This window comes from Capra hircus, chromosome 13 (assembly GCF_001704415.2).
Source record: "Capra hircus breed San Clemente chromosome 13, ASM170441v1, whole genome shotgun sequence".
Classification (NCBI taxonomy): Eukaryota; Metazoa; Chordata; class Mammalia; order Artiodactyla; family Bovidae; genus Capra; species Capra hircus.
Window position 1 is genome coordinate 20,771,987 of NC_030820.1, and position 18,091 is coordinate 20,790,077.

At 39.1% G+C, this 18,091-nt stretch overlaps 1 protein-coding gene across 2 annotated transcripts in view; it reads left to right on the forward strand.

Annotated features, from left to right (window-relative positions):
• PLXDC2 (plexin domain containing 2) overlaps window positions 1–18,091 on the forward strand; it is a 435,854-nt gene that overhangs the window by 79,041 nt on the left and 338,722 nt on the right. The gene's annotated exons all lie outside the window — the stretch shown is intronic.

The window sequence follows — 18,091 nt, forward strand, 5'->3', positions numbered from 1 at the left end:
TTTTAACTTCAAATCCTTATGCCTCTTGAGTCAGTTTTTGACAGAAAACCACAAGATTCTGTAAAGCAATTATCCTTCAATTAAAAAATAAATAAAGTGGCAAAAAGATCTCGCATGCCGCAACTAAGACTTGGTACAGCCAAATAAATAAAAATTAAAAAAAAAAAACCACTTCTGATTAATCAATTTTTTGTCATATTTTCTTACATGGTTAGAGCATGATTTTTTTCATAATCTTTTAGATACATCATGATGGGAAAAAAGATACAGACATGAAGCTAGGAAATACATCATACTTCCTGGGGATTTCAATTTGGCCCCAATAAAATTGTTATTCCTTGTCCTACTGATTGTTTGCAAAGCCACATAACAAATGTGATTTCATTTCCCTACTTAATTTGAAAATATCATTTAATGAAGGGCTTGAAAAGCAATGAGGTTAAAATACAAATAGATGCAAATGAGAAATAGAAAGAATACAGGGACCAAAAGGTTAAATTAGGACTAAGAGGAATATGGTTGGAAGTGGCACTTTATAATGATAATTTTTAAGCTACGTGTCTCTCAGCAATCATTTAGTTGAAATTTTGATTGTGACCTTCCTGATGACTAAAGCTAAAAGAGAAAGAAGCAGTTACATGATTCACAATTGTCCTCTAGGAAAATGCATGCCATTTCTTTAAAAGAAGCAAAAACTTTTCTTCAATACAGAAAAAAAAAAGTTGTGTGCCATGTGTTCAGGTAAAATCCTCTACAAAGTCCCTATAGTTTTGGAAATAAGTACCTCGGGGCTTCCTATGTTAGAGTGTTTCAGTGTAAGCAGATGTCTGGACTCTAGGCAAACAGAACAGTGTATGCAAGTGTCTTCAGGCAAGGGCACGCATGATGTTTAAGGGAACGATACAGAGACCTGTGTGCCTGCAGCAGAATCAGTGACTAGAAAAGTGAGAGATGAGTTCAGAGATCTAGGGCAAAAGGGGAAATCACAGAGGCCTGGTGGGGACTGTCAGGACTTGGCATTTGCTCTGACTGGAATGGGACACTGGAGTGTTTTAAGCAGAGGAGCCACACAACCCAGCTTATGCTTTAGTAGGATCATTCTGGTTGCTATGCTGAGAATAAACTACTGGAGGAATAAGGTGGTAGCAGGGGGCCTGAGTTAAGAGGCTATTGCCACAGTGCAGGCAAGCTGGGCTTGGGCCCAGCTAGTACACTGAAGTTTGTGAAAACTGATCAGATTCTGGGTCTGTTCTGAAGGTAGAGCCAATATGATTTTCTGAAGATTAGATGAAAGTGAGAAGTCAGAGTCAGATAAAAAGCAGGCCACTATCAGCTTTATTTGTACCTTTGTATGAACAAGGAAAAGATGCTCCCTCTTGGACCTTATAGCTCTGGAGATTGTAGTTTGATGGCAAGTACATGAGTTGGATTTCAGTCCCTCACTTGAGCCACTTGCCCAAGTATATTTGTCACCGGTTAGAGGATTCATGTATTTTCTCTGCTTTCCCCTGCTCCCCACCTGCATTAAGGGAGCATGCATTCAACTCATACATAATCAAAGTTGGTCAACTTCAAAGAGATGGCAACATAACTACTAGAAAAAGTTTACTGTAGCGTATGAACCTTTTTTCTCATGGAAATGTGTTTATTAAATTTTCCTTTGATTTTTAGATACTAGGATTTTATTTTCGTGGGAACTGAGAGCCTGAAGTTCTGAGGCTAGATGATAGTGGTAACTCCACATTCTCATTTCTTGTAAGGATCTAGATGTCTCTAGTTCCACTGAGTTGTTCTTTAGTCATTGAGTCATGTCCGACTCTTTGCAAACCCATGGACTGTATGTAGTCTGCCAGGCTCCTCTGTCCATGGAATTTCCCAGGCAAGAACACTGGACTGCATTGCTAGTCTCTTCTCCAAGGGGTCTTGCTGACCCAGGGTTCGAGCCCATGTCTCCTGCATTGGCAGGTAGATTTTTTAACCACTAAGCCACCTGGGAAGCCCAAGTATACTATATCTTATGGCAAATAGTTCTTAAACATACAAAGCAAAAATATTGGAAATATACCTCTAACAGAAAGGGAAGGGGTGAATGTTGGTGAGTGTTGGTGGGTCGGTGTACTTGTAATCGGAAAGGAGTTTACAAGTACGGATCTATTGAACCTGCAGGCAGATAGAGTATAGTTTACTAATTCTTTCATGCCTTTGTCCCTGGAGCTCTCTGCTGTCTGAGATGTTGCCGTTTCACAGTGATGACCACAGAGATGGCAACATCACCCTGTACCACTCATGCCCTTTGAGTGTGTGTGGCTGATCAACACAGACACACTCATTAGGATGCCGTATTATGGTGCGTTTGTAGTTGGGGCCCTGGAATTCTCTTTTTTTTTTAAACTGAAGTATAGTTGACTTACAATGTGTTAGTTTCAAGTATACAGCAGCAAAATGAATGAATAATATATATATGTATATATATTATTACCATTTGATTCTTTTTCCATTATATACTATTACAAGATATTGAAATAATTCCCTGTGCCATACTGTAAATATTTATTGCTTACCTGTCTTAGTAGTGTGTATCTATTAATGCCATACTCCTACTAAACTATCTGCCCCAGCCCCCAGTGACCCTGGAATTCTCATCCCATCTTTTAAAGGAAATATTTTGTGGAGAACAAAGTATTTGTGTCCATGTTAATCAACCACACACGCTCAAAGGGCCTGAGTGGTACAGGGTGATGTTGCCATCCCTGTGATCATCACTGTGGAATGGTAACATCTTAGACAGCATAGAACTCCAGGGACAAAAGCATGAAAGAATTAGTAAACTATGCTCTATTTGCCTGCAGGTTCAATAGATCTGTACATTTTAAATACATTTTAAAATAGATTTGGTTTGTTTTATTCACAGACTCTATTTTATAGTCCTTTTTTTGACCCAGGCCCACGGCAGTGAAAACTCAGAGTTCTAAACCACCGGGGAATTGCCAAGTCTTTTTTTTTTTTTTTTTTTTTTTTAATTTATTTTTTGGCCTCATCAAGTGCAGCACCCAGAATCTTAGTTCCCCAACCAGGGATCAAACCTGTTCCTCTTGCACTGGAAGCATGGAGTCTTAACCACTGCACCTCCAGGGAAGTCCCTTAACCACATTTTATAGCACTTAGAGCATCTGAGTTTTAGAACTCAGAACAGCACCTGACTTCTAGTCAGGCTGATGGAAGGAGCTTTCATCATTGTCTTCATCTTTGTAATGACTTATACCTGTCTCTTCCCTCTCGCCATCAGAGAGCAAGCTTCCCAAAGCAGGGATCGTGATTTAGTCTTCTTGATATCTCTAGTGCACTGAATACTGCTCGACCCCATAAGTGTTTATTAATAAGTGAGTAACTGAATACGTAAATGAATGAATAATCAAATAATTGAGAGTGAGTAAATGAGAGCAAATAAAGTTGCTGGTCCTATTCTATTCTGCCCTGGCCATCCGATCATTCCTCTAGTCTCTTGCCAAGCTGCTGTCAACTTTGATTTGTGACTTTGGTAAAGTATATGCTCGCTTCTACAAGCTTTATTAATCTCTTTCTTCTTGCTAAGTTGAGTTTGGATTCTAGAATGCTGAGGTGGTAAGACTCTGGGATGTACTCTATTTTTCCGATGAACCAGAAGTAAAAACTAGTCTGGGCAAGATAAAAATGAATCTAAACAAAGAAATGTGATTGCTTCATGATCTCAAGTGTGTGTGTGTGTGTGTGTGTGTGTGTATGTATGTGTATAAAATTCTGCCACACAACAGTTACCAAGATTTCTGAGATTTTGATTCAGGAATTGTCAGCCTTGCTGAGGCTACTGCCTTATTCATAAGTCCTTTCCGAGTTTCAGTTCTTACCCATAGAATGTGGGTTATCACACAATAACACACCATGCAAATTCCTGAGAGGCTGACATACAAAATAGAAGGCCAACAGTTACGTTACACATACCACAGCGAACAGTTGTAAAGATGGCTTTGTCTGTGCATTCTTTCTTTGAAAGGAACTTTATATGGAGGTAAAATTATAATCAAAACTTGTTTAGTGATCAAAACTAAGACAGATTAGCTGATCTTAATAGTAACAACGCTCAACAAAGAAGACTTATCTTCCCCATTATTGGAACAGAGCTTTTAGTGTCCTCCCTCTTGAATACCTCCTTCCCTGGAAATGTGGGGAAAACTATGGTCAGTATCCCAAAGCAGTCTTAAAGGGTTTGGTGAGGAATAAATGAGAAAATATATGTAAGATATATCACCAGGTAATTAGTAGTTACTCTGTACCAGTATTCTTCAAATCGGGTTATTGTGTACCCATGATGGAACACGAATGCTTACCATCTTGATCATAAACTTCAATACTTACTATTCCTTATAACCGATCTCTTTTATTCATCAGAATCTTACTATGATGCATTTCTTCGAGTGTTAAAACTTCGTAAGCACCAAGCAGAGGACATTTCCAAATAGGACTTCTGTAACCAGTGAGCTTTTTGATCATTCTGAATAGTAGGGAAAATTGAAATTGTCCTGCTAAATGGAATAAAGATTTAAAGGTTACCTTTCTGAATCTGTTTCATGTCTATGTATTTTAAGGTATATATTCTCAACACCATTCTTATTTAACTTTAAATACCCGATGCCTCTCTTTAACTCTAAATATTTTTTTAAAATTTGCTCTGGGATCATTTTAAAAAAGACCTTTATACCTGTCTCATTCAAATTTCCTAAGGTTATTGTTTTGCCCTACAAAATTTCCTGAATATTTTACTCTATATTTGAGTCAATATCCTTGTGATAGTAAAAACTGTAATGTTAGCCAAGCAAACCTTTGTTAAATACCAAAAGCATTGGGAAGTGTTAGACTTATGGATTCACAGGCAGAGGAAGGGGGATCATTGAAGTCACCTCATTTCACCTTATAGTTAGAAGAGAAGCCAAATGACATCCACATTGAAGCCAGTATAATACGTGTGGTTAAGCCAGGTAGAATCCTGTTCTCTTGCCTGTAGTTTACAGCTTTTCCTACCATGCCAAGAAACACTTTTTTCTATTTTCAGTTCATTAAAGAACAAAAGTATTTTATCAGTGGGATTTATTACAATATATTTTAGGTTACAGATGAGTATTTAAAGCAATTTCCTGCAAATACAGATAGTGAATAGACACATAATATTTCAGAGTGTATGTTCTGTGTAAGCAAATTCTGTTTCTCCAGCTTTGAAATTTCTGTCTGCTGCATCTCAAAATATTTCCCTGAAGCAATTTCCATTTTTTAATAGTCTCCACTCTATCTTAGTTTATTACTCACGTCATTTTCCTCCGACTTGGTTTATTTTTCTCAAACTGATTCCACATGCTACTTTCAATCACAGCATCTCAAGACTTTGGATAAATGGCCCTGAAGCATTTCCCTGGCTTGGCATTCTGCAAGGATTTCAGTCTGAGTATACGGAGGCACTAGAGCTGAGATGTGAAATACTTTGTCTTTGTATTGCCTGTCCTTCCATAAACCAGTTGAGATTTAAAAGCAAACAAAAACTTATTTTATTCTTTGTCTATAAATTTAGTCTTTTACAAACTCCTTTTAAAGTCAGGTTAACCAAATGAACAGAAATCAATCCGAATTTTTTTCTTTTGAACATTCTAGTAGGTTGTCTAACCTTCTAATAGCTGGAATTTTGCCATACCATGAAGAGGAGGAGACATTGGGAGGTGAATAGAAAAACTGTTTACCAAACATCTCTGATGTATGTAAGTAAAGCGCTAATTACTGCTTTAATTTCTTTATGGTACAGTTCAGTTCAGTTCAGTCACTCAGCTGTGTCTGGCTCTGCGACCCCATGGACTGCAGCACACCAGGCTTCCCTGTCCATTGCCAACTCCCAGAGCTTGCTCAAACTCATGTCCATCGAGTCGGTGATGCCATCCAACCATCTCATCCTCTGTTGTCCCCTTCTCCTCCTGTCTTCAATCTTTCCCAGCATCAGGGTCTTTTCCAATGAGTCACTTCTTCTTATCAGGTGGGCACAGTATTGGAGCTTCAGCCTCAGCATCAGTCCTTCCAATGAATATTCAGGACTGATTCCTTTAGGATTGACTGGTCTGATCTTCTTGTAGTCTGAAGGATTCTTAAGAGTCTTCTCCAACACTACAGTTCAAGAGCATCAGTTCTGTGGTGCTCAGCTTTCTTTATGGTCCAACTCTCACATCCATACATGACTGCTTGTACGGTTGACTTTAATATCATAACGTTTTTTTAGAGTCAAATTCAGTGGCCATGGCCAGTAGGAAAAATGATATTAGTAATATCTTCATAAAATAGATACTGGTAATAGCTCTTTTCCTTACTCCTCTAAAGGTCTATATTGTATTTGTTTTAAAGAAACATAGGTAACATTCATATTTCCCTGGTGGCTCAAATGGTAAAGAATCTGCCTGCAATGCAGAAGACATGGGCTTGAGCCTTGGGTCAGGAAGATCCCCTGGAGAAGGAAAAGGCAACCCACTCCAGTATTCTTGCCTGGGGTATCCCATGGACAGAGGAGCCTGGCGGGCTGCAGTCCATGTGGTCTCAAGGAGTTGGACACCTGAGTACACGCACATGCACACACAGGTAACATTTAACACAATTTTTAAGCTGTCACAAATTCTTTCAGAAGTTGGTGGTATATAAAATCTAAGAACATGAAAACAGAGACATGACAGCATTTAAATATGAGAAATGTATGTGCTAGTTAGCTCTATATCTAGCTAGACAGTAACATTTTTCTTTTGATAAGCATCCAAAGCTTGAATTGTATTTTCAAATAACTAGTTCTTCTAACTGTATGTAGTTGAGAAAACCAGAAACTGGAGCTATTTTCATCTGGAACTGTTTCCTAAGGCAGTTTAATTATCTAAAATGAAGCTATAAAGACTGGTTTCTTCAGCTTTGACCTGGGACAGCTTGACTTTTAATAAGCTCTCATGTTTGAGATCTCCCAAGTTTTTAGAGTATCTGAATGTTTCTGAAGGCAACAACATGTGATGAATTGAATTCCCATAAAAAGCCTGTGAGCATCAGTTTTTTCTATTAATAAATTATAACTTCAAACTTAATATTAGGTTATTTGAAATTTTATGTTTCAGTTCATTTATTTTCAATTATTTATTTAGTAACTCATTTGATAGCTAAGTCATTTCTGAAAATTAAAATTTAGTTAGTATAAATTAGTAAATCCCTGTACTTCACTCTATTCTTTTAGTCAGTTATGATGGATGAAAATAATGATACCTACTATTTGGGATGCTATTCTTTCAACTGTCAAGAGCAGACAGTAGTATACCTTTTGGAGAGGAACACTTTTTTTTCTTTTTCATTTTCTTTTTAATCTTTTCTAGTGTCTTTTGAAATGGTAAATTTTGGCCTAGACCAAAATTTGTAAGTCTGCAAATAGAAAAGTTAATTTCTACTGAAGCTTGTTACTTTAATTCCACCTGAATCACTTGAGTTACAATAGTTAAAACATGTACATTTACTCACACACACATTGATAAGGATGATGGTTAAAAGGAAAAATGCCTCCATTCCCCAGCAAATAGGAAGATGAGAAATACACACAGAAAATTAAAAGAAAAATAGAAATAAAGAAGGAAGAAAGGATGGAAGAAAATATTCAATGTGATTACTTGAGTAATAATTTTTTGTTATTTCTTTTTTGCAATTCTTCTTGTTTTGTGGAATATTAAATAATTGCATGTGAAGTGAGAGTCGCTCAGCTGTGTCCAACTCTTTGTGACCCCATGTACTAAACAGTCCATGAAATTCTCCAGGCCAGAATAGTGGAGTGGGTAGCCTTTCCCTTCTTCAGGGGATCTTCTCAGCCCAGGGATTGAACCCAGGTCTCCCGCATTGCAGGTGGATTCTTTACCAGCTGAGCCACTAAATAATTGCATGGTCTAGTTTATTTCTCTTATTCCTTACCTTTCCTTCCTATTTTAAGTCTGAAAAGAAGAGGCAGGTGAAAATATATAAGGATCTGGATTCTACTCTATTGCCATATGTAATTATTATATTCTATGTCAACAGAATTTTCATTGATTTATCCATAATTACATATAATTTCTGAAATTAATTGGAATTCTATATTTCCAAGATCTTTATTAATTTACCAGCACATTTTTCCTGTTATGCTTTATAGCAAAACACCGTGCTCTGCAAATAAAGTTTATTATTCATGAGAAGCGATATGTCAAAAATTGGAAAGTCAAGGTTACTTTGAGGATTTCTTGTGTCCATTTTCAGACGAAAGCATTTATATGGTAGTGGAGATACAAACAAAAACATGGTACTCTTATATATTGACCTCATTTATACATTTGAACAACCCAAGCCATGGCCATTATTATTCCTATATTTTTTGAGATGGGAACACTGAATCTTAGAGAAACATACAGAAAACTGAAGTCTAAGGTTACCAGTATTATAATCAAGGTCTATCCTCATATCCTTATACTTGAAGCCATAACACTCTTCATCTTGGTGCACTGACATGTCTATCAGTATATAATGTTCCTTTCTGTGTCCAGTAACTTTCTTTGGTCTGAAGTCTACTTCATGTGATATTACACCTTTCTTTTGATTGGTATTTTTAAATATAATTTTGTTTATTTATTTTTTAATAAATTTATTTATTTTAATTGGAGGTTAATTACTTTACAATATTGTATTGGTTTTGCCATACATCAACATGAATCCGCCACAGGTATACACGTGTTCCCCATCCTGAACCCCCCCTTCCTCCTCCCTCCCCGTACCATACTTCTGGGTCGTCCCAGTGCACCAGCCCCAAGACTGGCGATTCGTTTCTTATATGATATTATACATGTTTCAATGCCATTCTCCCAAATCATCCCACCCTCTCCCTCTCCCACAGAGTCCAAAACACTGTTCTATACATCTGTGTCTCTGATGTTAACGATAACATACAGGGTTATCGTTACCATCTGTCTAAATTCCATATATGTGTTAGTATACTGTATGGGTGTTTTTCTTTCTGGCTTACTTCACTCTGTATAATCGGCTCCAGTTTCATCCATCTCATTAGAACTGATTCAAATGTATTCTTTTTAATGGCTGAGTGATACTCCATTGTGCATGTGTTTATTTATTTATTTTCGCTGTGCTGGATCTTCCTTGCTGTGTGGGCTTTTCTCTAGTTGCAGCGAGCAGGGGCTTTTCTCTAGTTGCAGCGAGCAGGGGCTTTTCTCTATTCGCAGCGAGCAGGGGCTTTTCTCTAGTTGCAGCGAGCAGGGCCTTTTCTCTAGTTGCAGCGCACGGGCTTCTCATTGCGTCCACTTCTCTTGTGGCAGAGTCGGGGCTCTAGGGCACACAGGCTTCAATAGTTGCCAGCACTTGTCTCAGTAGTTGTTACGGCTCCCAAGTTCCAGAGCACAGGCTCAGTAGCTGTGGTGCATGGACTTATTTGCTCTGGGGCAGGTGGGATCTTCCTGGATCACTGTCAAACTCACTTCTCGTGGATTGGCAGGAAGATGCTTTACCACTTAGCCACCAGGGAAGCCCTTGATTAGTATTTTCATAGTTTGTCTTTACTTTCATCCTACCTATATCATTATATTAGAAATGAGTTCCTTGTAGACATCACATAATTGGAGCATTTTAAAAAAATCCACTGTCAATCTCTCTCCTTCAATTGGCCTGTTTGGAACACTCATACTAAATGAAATAATTGACAGTGTGTCGTGTTTAACTTCTTTATGTATATTGAAAAGCACATTGGAAACTATTATACTTTTGCTTTCAACTAGCTATAACAGAATTTTTAAAACTGAATAAAGAATAAGTAGTATATTTATTTTCCAATATTCTTACCTGTTCTGTTGATTGCTCTGATGTTCCAAGTATCTTTCTATTGTCATTCCCTCTCTATTTTCATCAGTTCTTTCAACACAAGTCAATTAGTCATTCTTTGCATAGCAAGATTCCCTAGAAAGTCTGCCTTTTGGTCTCTACCTTTTAGAGTTTTCTGCTGGTGGTTTTATTCATTTTAGCCAGGGTTTTAGGTGTGATAAGGAGGAGATGTGCTTACTCCATCCTTCCAGAACTGAAGTCCCCACTGCCCCTACTCATTTAAGTACAGCTAGCTAACATCAGAAACATGCATAGGAACAGAGAGCTCACTTCCCCTTTTCTCTGTCTCAGAGTCTAGGGTCTAACAGCCAGCTTTAAGTATTCACCTCATTAGTACAGAGTGCATCTGACTTGTAAACTCTGTGGGGAAGAATATAGTGAGCTGCAGCAAAGTAGATAAAATGCCAATGAGGAAATTGTGTGGAGCAAATTTTTCCTTTGCTTTCTTCTCAAAATACTTATAGATGGATGAAGAACTGAAGTTGGGAAAACACTCAGGTAAATCTTAAAGCAGTAACTGCTAACAGTTATTTACAGGCCCTCTGCTAATCTTTTTACTATTTTAAACTGCATAGTGCTCTATGAAGTGACCATTATTCTTATTTCTATTTAACAGACTTGAAAATTGAAGCTCAGAGACAAGTCTCACAGAGCTCCACAGTAGTGGTGCTTCTATGAACTCAAATTTCCCCTCAAATATCAGTGTGTTAGAAATAAATACATGAAGTACCTGGCATACAGTTGATGTACCAAAATAGAAGACACAGCATAATTATGATTTTTTTGTAGTTTAAAGGTTCATTTGATCTGACTGTATTCCTGGTTCTCCAGCAGTAAAGTTCAAGAGCAGAACACAGGAAAATTTTCTAGCTAAAGAAAGCCGTTGAAAAGAGGCAATATTTAACCATGATAAATGCATTGCCAAAAGAATCTGAAGACCTTTCTTCTTTATAAAAGGCTCACTTGCAGGAGTCGACTGATTTTCATCATTTAAGTTAGAAAGCTGGTATTAAAAGGTCTCAACTCTTCTTAGAAAATTGTGGAGTTTAGTCAGGGCTTGGCTCAATTCTGACCCCTGCTTTGTGTTACTCAGAGTAGCACAGAGCTTTGGTTCCAGCCGTGCCATCTAAGCAAGGAGCACTCTCACAGAACCTGAGCATTGCTCTGAATGTGGCCACAGAAGCAGCGTGGAACTGGGCTTCACATACTTCTGTAACCAAATGAAGGATTTTTTCTGTCCTTGGTGGGCTGCGATTTAAGCTGTGCCAGCCCTCCTTATAAACTACAGTATCCTTCCATGATACCTTCGAGTCACCCTGCAGCTCATCTTCAAAACTATTACAGAAACTTAAATCATGCTTCATGCTCATCAAATTCTATGACTCTCCTCTAACTTTTGGACATAAATTCTCCCAGATGGTTTTGCAGTTCTTTAGAATGTCTGACTCAATTAAACTCTAATCCTTTTAGCAATGAGAAGTGAATGCAGTTTCTAGTTGTTAAATGCTTATGTTCAATTTGAATTTCAGTAACTATCCTTTTAGGTTTAGGCCGTTTGTGTTTTCTCACATCAGTAAGATAGGGATTCAGACGATGTGGGTGTCTTATTAAAGATTGCTGGAGAAGACTCTTGAGAGTCCCTTGGACAGCAAGGAGATCAAACCAGTCAATTCTAAAGGAAATCAACTCTGAATATTCATTGGAAGGACTGATGCTGAAGCTGAAGCTCTAGTTCTTTGGCCACCTGATACGAAGAGTCAACTCACTGGAAAAGACTCTGATGCTGCAAAGGATTGAGGGCAGGAGGAGAAGGCGGCTGCAGAGGATGAAATGGTTGGATGGCATCACCGACTCAGTGGACATGAGTTTGAGCAAACTCTGGGAGATGGTGAAGGACAGGGAAGCCTGGCGTGCTGCAGTCCATGGGGTCGCAAGCAGTCAGACAGGTCTTAGCAACTGAACAACAATTTAACCTTTAATTTAACTTTTAATTCTCCAAAGTCTCTGATCTGTGTCAACAGCTGAGTAAACCTTTTAATGGGTATTTATAACCTACTCATCTGAATGCATTATAATACAATAAATTAAGTGCCTATATTATGCTTCAATTTCCTCTGAATAGCTCATGAACTAGAGATCTGGGTAACAAAGGAAACACACATAGTTTTCTCCTCAGACTAAACAGTGAACCTGATTTGCAAAGTTCACAGCACATACTCTCCTGGTGAATGATGCGAAATTGGGCACACCACGTTTCTCCTCTGGCTTGAATGAGCTAGGGAAATGCTTTCACCCTTTCTTTGCAGGTACCCCATTCCTGGAGTCAGCCTTTTTGGACTTCAATCTATGAACTGAGTTCTTACACTCCATTTAGCGATTGGTTAATTTGTGCATCGTAACTAGATAAACACTCTGTTCTTGCCAGAAATGCTAAGCCGGTTAAACCCTGAGTTTAGATTGCTACACTATGCAATGCCACTTTCATCTAGTCCTTCATTTTACAAGAGAGGAGATTAGGCTGTGAGACATCAAGAAAGCGTTGCTTGAAGACATTCAGCTGGTTCATGGCAGAGCCAGGAAGTCCCACCCTTCCTTCTCAGAATAGAATGTAATTAACCTGGGCTGCAAAGGTTGAAAACAATCTTTGCAGAGGAGGTGGAGCTTCTAACAGCCTAGGTAATTAGAAGCATGTGAGTAGGTAGCGTTCAGCATCCCCACAGTTTCTGTAGGAAGAAAATTCTGTAAAAGGTCTGTGAAAATGATGGAAAACATAGATGGGTCTGGAAGACTATAAGCATGCTGATATTTTCTAACATCAAGTATATTAAACACAAGCTGAGCAAATTGATGCAGCTGTTTTTTAACTGAGTAAAAATTTGAACTAATACCTGTTTTAAGACAACAAAAAATAAAGGCTTGCCTTGGCTTGAGTAGGGATTGGGAGGGTTGAAAATTGTGGGAACGTGCTTACTAAAGAAAAGTAAGAAATTAAGGCAGGCACTGCTTTTCTGTACTCTACTATCGACACTCCTGGAAGATAAGTACAGAGCAGGTTGATGATTATATGCTCTTCTTATCAGAGAGCAAATACAGCTTTCTTAAAGGGCATCTGTAAGGATGAGCCTTTTCAGTGGCAGGTAACAGACTGTTAAGTGTTTCTAAATTATTAAGAACTTACTGCATCATGCATGCTGTACAAGTGGAGCTGCAGGACATACACAGAACCATTAACTCAAGTATATGCATCACTTTGCTGAGTTCCTTGGAGTTTTCTCACAGGAAACAACTTGGGCAGTTACTGAAGACATTTGATGTATTAGTAACACCATGGAAGTGTATACACCTTGTGAAGTGTCAATCACGTTAACAGACCTTGCATTTGTAAACATGCGGTGTTTATTCCATGGTGACTATAAATTATGGAGAAATGTCAACAGAAGAGAGTCTCACTCTCTGTAAGTGGCTTCTGATTTTTCCTAACAATGTGTTGTTTGAAAATTGTTTTTCAGCCAATGCAATGTAGGATTTTTATCCCAAAAAAGTGACAATAAAAATTCATATAATAGACCCTTTAGCTTTAATTGCTATTATATGTGCATTTACATGGTGGTGCTCATTTTCCTTTGCACCAAAACCTTATTTTTAAAAGGACAGTCTTTACAATTACATATATACAAGGTATGTGTGTGTGCTCAGCCATTTCTGACTCTTTTAACCACATGGACTGTAGCCTGCCAGGCTCCTGTGTCCATGGGATTTCCCAGGCAAGAATACTGCAGGGGGTTGCCATTCCTTCTCCAGGGAATCTTCCCGACCCAGGGAGCGAACCTGCGTTTCCTGTGCATCTCCTGCGCATCTCCTGCATTGACAGGTAGATTCTTTACCACTGAGCCTAGGCTCTTGCTAAAAGGACTGCAGTTTGCTGGCAGAAAATATTTCACACTGCCAATCTAGATGGGAGCCTGCTGTAAAAACATCTGCAGCTTGGAAGAACTGGAGACAGCTAATAAGAGTGACTATAATTAATAGTTAATTGTTTTAAGGAAAGCAATTAGCAAATTGAGCTGATGCTTAATCTAACTGATTAAAAACAGGAAGCAAAAAGAATTCAGAAAAAGGAAGCAATGTATATTGTATCCACAGTTGTTTCTAGTGGAGATGGTCAGTTTTTCACATTTTCTTTTAAAATATACCTGCTGCAATATACTTTGACCCCTAAGACCTAGTTTATTTTACCTTTTTTCCCCCTGCTGTTTGTTACTTAAACCTTCACTTTTGCTATTGGGTATTGAAACTCAATCTGGTACTCCATTCTAGACACCATACTTTAATACTGACATTAAACAAACTGGACAGTGGCAACTAGAGTGGGAAAGTACGTGATTGTAAAGTGCAGCGATGTTTAGTCTGCAGAAGAAAGATTAGGCCAAGACATCCTAAACCACCTACTAGAATTTGAAAGGCTGTGTTTTAAAAGCTAGAGATACATGTGTTGCCTAGTTTCAGGAAGTTGATTTGGGTCCAATGGATTAAAAGAAAACCAATTGCCACATTTATCAACCCCAAACATACACCCAAATAATTTTATAAAATTCCTGCATAGCAATACGTGACTGGAGCTTGATTGCTACCATTTTACCACTTTTTGAAGCTGTCTGAGTCCATTTGAGCTGCTCTAACAAATATACAGTAAGTTGCTGGCTTTAACAGCAAACATTTATTTCTCACAATGTGGGAGGCTGGGAAGTCCAAGTTCAAGGTGCTGGCAGGTTCAGTGTCTGGTGAGATCCTGCTCATTTGTTCAGAGAGGACGACTGTACTCTTGTGTCCCCAGGTGACAAAAAGAGAGCTAACTAGCTGTCTGGCTCTGGCCCCCCCCTTTTTTTTTTTTTAATAAGGGCACTAATCCCATTCATGAAGGCTTCACCCTCATGACTTTACCTCCCAAAGGCCCCATTTCTGAAGACCATCACATTGGGATGAGGGTTTTGACATATGAATTTGGGGGACACAAATGCTCAGTCCACAACAAATTAAACAAATATCTCCTGCTCTCTCTACCTGGTGCTGATACCCAGCACTGAGACCCAACACCAGTAGGTGTTTATCATTGTGCCTGCAGCTTGGTTTCATTACACATGGCAATCTGTCATGCTAATGGTACTCGTTAAACCTCTAGACATTTGAGTTTTGTCTCCTGACATCTGAGTTTTTTGTTTTTTGTATCCTTGACTGTGATACTTAATGGTTCAAAATGATGGGCTATATTCTGTTGATTTTTATTCTGTTTGAAAGTGAAAGTCACTCAATCATGTCTGACTCTTTGCAACCGCATGGACGGTAGCCCTCCAGGCTCCTCTGTCCATGGAATTCTCTGGGCAAGATTACTGGAGTGGGTAGCCAGTCCATTCTTCAGGGGTCTTCCCCACCCAGGGATTGAAATACTGGGTCTACTGCAATCTATTGCAGGCAATTTCTTTACGGTCTGAGCCACCAGGGAAGTTCACTTATTCTGGTTAAGTGAACATTTTACTCAACTTCAATTTGTATAATTTTTTAAAAATGGAACTTTTCAGTTTCATAATTTAAAAAGCATAGTTTGTGATGTAGCTTTTTACAAAATCATCTTAACCTTTATGAGCTAAAATGGACAAAATAGTTTCACATACATCAATTAAGAGACAGCCAGTTAAGCACAGAGTGCTACTCCCTTGCGGATGTTTCAGAGGGGCAGTTTCATCTCTGCTGACCATTCTTCTCATCACTAAATACTGAGAACCTTCCTCCCTCTGGGTGGGGATGACACTCACCCAGGGATTTGGAGAGGATTCCAATAACACATGATTCTGAGATGGTTAATTGACTTTAGCCATGTATCATATGTAATTGGAAAAAAACAAAGCACAACATGTAAATTTTAGCTTCATTTTTTCCTCACTGAACTCTCAATTATGTTTATTATTTTCTTCTCTTCTTTAAGGCTCTGGCTTTAGCTGAATGGGGTCAATGGGGCTAGACAGGGCTGCTGTGTAACTATTGTGAGGTCTGTGCCCTGCGTTTGAGGCTCTGGCCCCAGGAGGTAGGGGCTGAAAGCCAGTTTGCATTCTGCTCACCAAGCCCAGTACCCTGGGGCCCGTTGGAAAGCTCTGCCTAAGTGCCCAACTCAGGGATACTCGACTCTAATGTTCTGGTTTGTGTCTCTGCTTACTCACTGTGGACTGAGGGACAATTTGCCAGTATGTTAAAAGCTTAACATAACTTAACCTTTGTGGGGCTATTCCTTGAGACTAGAATTACATCCGTGTGTTAGAGTGGAGGGTGAAAGTGAAAGTCGCTCAGTATCTCTGACTCTTTGTGACCGCATGGATTATTCAGTTCAGTTCAGTTCAGTCGCTCAGTCTTGTCCGACTCTTTGCCACCGCATGAATTGCAGCACGCCAGGCCTCCCTGTCCATCACCAACTCCCGGAGCACGTCCATCGAGTCAGTGATGTCATCCACCCATGGACTATAGTCCCTCTTAATTGATGTATGTGAAACTATTTTGTCCATTTTAGCTCGTAAAAGTTAAGATGATTTTGTAAAAGGCTACATCACAAATTATGCTTTTTAAAGAGTGAAACTGAAAAGTTCCGGCATGGAATTCTCCAGGCCAGAATACTGGAGTGGGTTGCCTTTCCCTTCTCCAGGGGATCTTCCCAACCTAGGACTCGAACCCAGGTCTCCCACATTGCGGGCAGATCTTTATCAGCTGAGCCACCAGGGAAGCCCAAGAATACTGGAGTGGGTAGCCTATCCCTTCATCAGTGGATCTTCCCAACCCAGGAACTGAGCTGGGGTCTCCTGAATTGCAGCTGGATTCTTCACCAACTGGGCTGTCAGGGAAGCTCATCAGGAAGCTAGCAGGGAAGGAGTGGAGAGCAATCAAACACAAACCAACATTGTGCGCTTGATGTGTTGCCACAGCCCTTGTTCTGTGATCAGTGGGAATGACCTGTGGCTGGTGGGAAGTCATTCTTCTCGTCTGCTGAGGATGGCTTGAGGACCTACTCTGGATTGGTCCTGCTGCTTCTCCTTTATGGTTAATTGGCTGGGATGAGCCTTCCTTGGGAAGAGACGATCAACCATGACACTTCAGGGAGCCTATCTGAGACTTGGTGACTTGAATGGCAAAATATAGCTCAGTGATTCTAAAACTACAGCACATTTTTTAAAGCTCATAAAATTGGCCCAAAGTGCCAGAAATCCCCATTTTGGACTGCCTTCAAGGCGATGAGAGCTCAGACACTGACTCATCGAACTGTTTCCTTATTAACAGATGTGGTACCAAACATTTTTGAGGATTGAAAAAATAAGCTGTTGTTCAAACCCTCTGAGTTTCTTAACTACAAAGCTCTCTTAACCTCTTAATCTTGAGACTTTGGGGATTTCAAAGGAAATCTGGTCACGATGTATCAATATACATTCTCAGTTTTGTTGTTGTTTATCTTTAACTCATCCAAATGCTATTTGGCCAAAGACACTTATTATATTTGAAAAATCTTTTGAGTCATTTTATAAACTGTTGGGCTCTCTATTTCTTTCAGCCAGGAAGTTGCAGTTGCCAGCATTAAGCAGAAAGTATGTTATTGAGTTTAAGCTTTATTTAGAAAGAATGAGGTTTTGTGTGTTTGTGAATAGATTTATTTCACTGACCATCCACTCCAAACATCACGTAACAGTTGAAATTTCTCTTAGCATTAGATATACTGTCAGAAAAGTCTCCCCTAATTAAAACAACGATTATCATTTTAACAAAATATAAATACATTTATGTTCAACACAATAGAAGAGAAAAGTTTATGAAAGACTCCCACAGGAGTAAAAATAGATCCAAGGATTTATCTTTCTTGGTGTTGTGCCATGTTCTTCTGAGGGTTTGGTATTGGTGTACATACTCATTAAACCAAATACTTGTTATTCAGTGTAGGCAGAAAAAAATGGTTTATCCAAGTGTTACACTGAGGTACTGGGAAAGGAAATCACAACCCACTCCAGTATTCCTGCCGTGTGAAATCCTACAGACAGAGGAGCCTGGCAGGCTACAGTTCACAGGGTCACAAGAGTAGGACATAACTTACTGACTAAACCATCACCAGCACACCGAGGCAAGT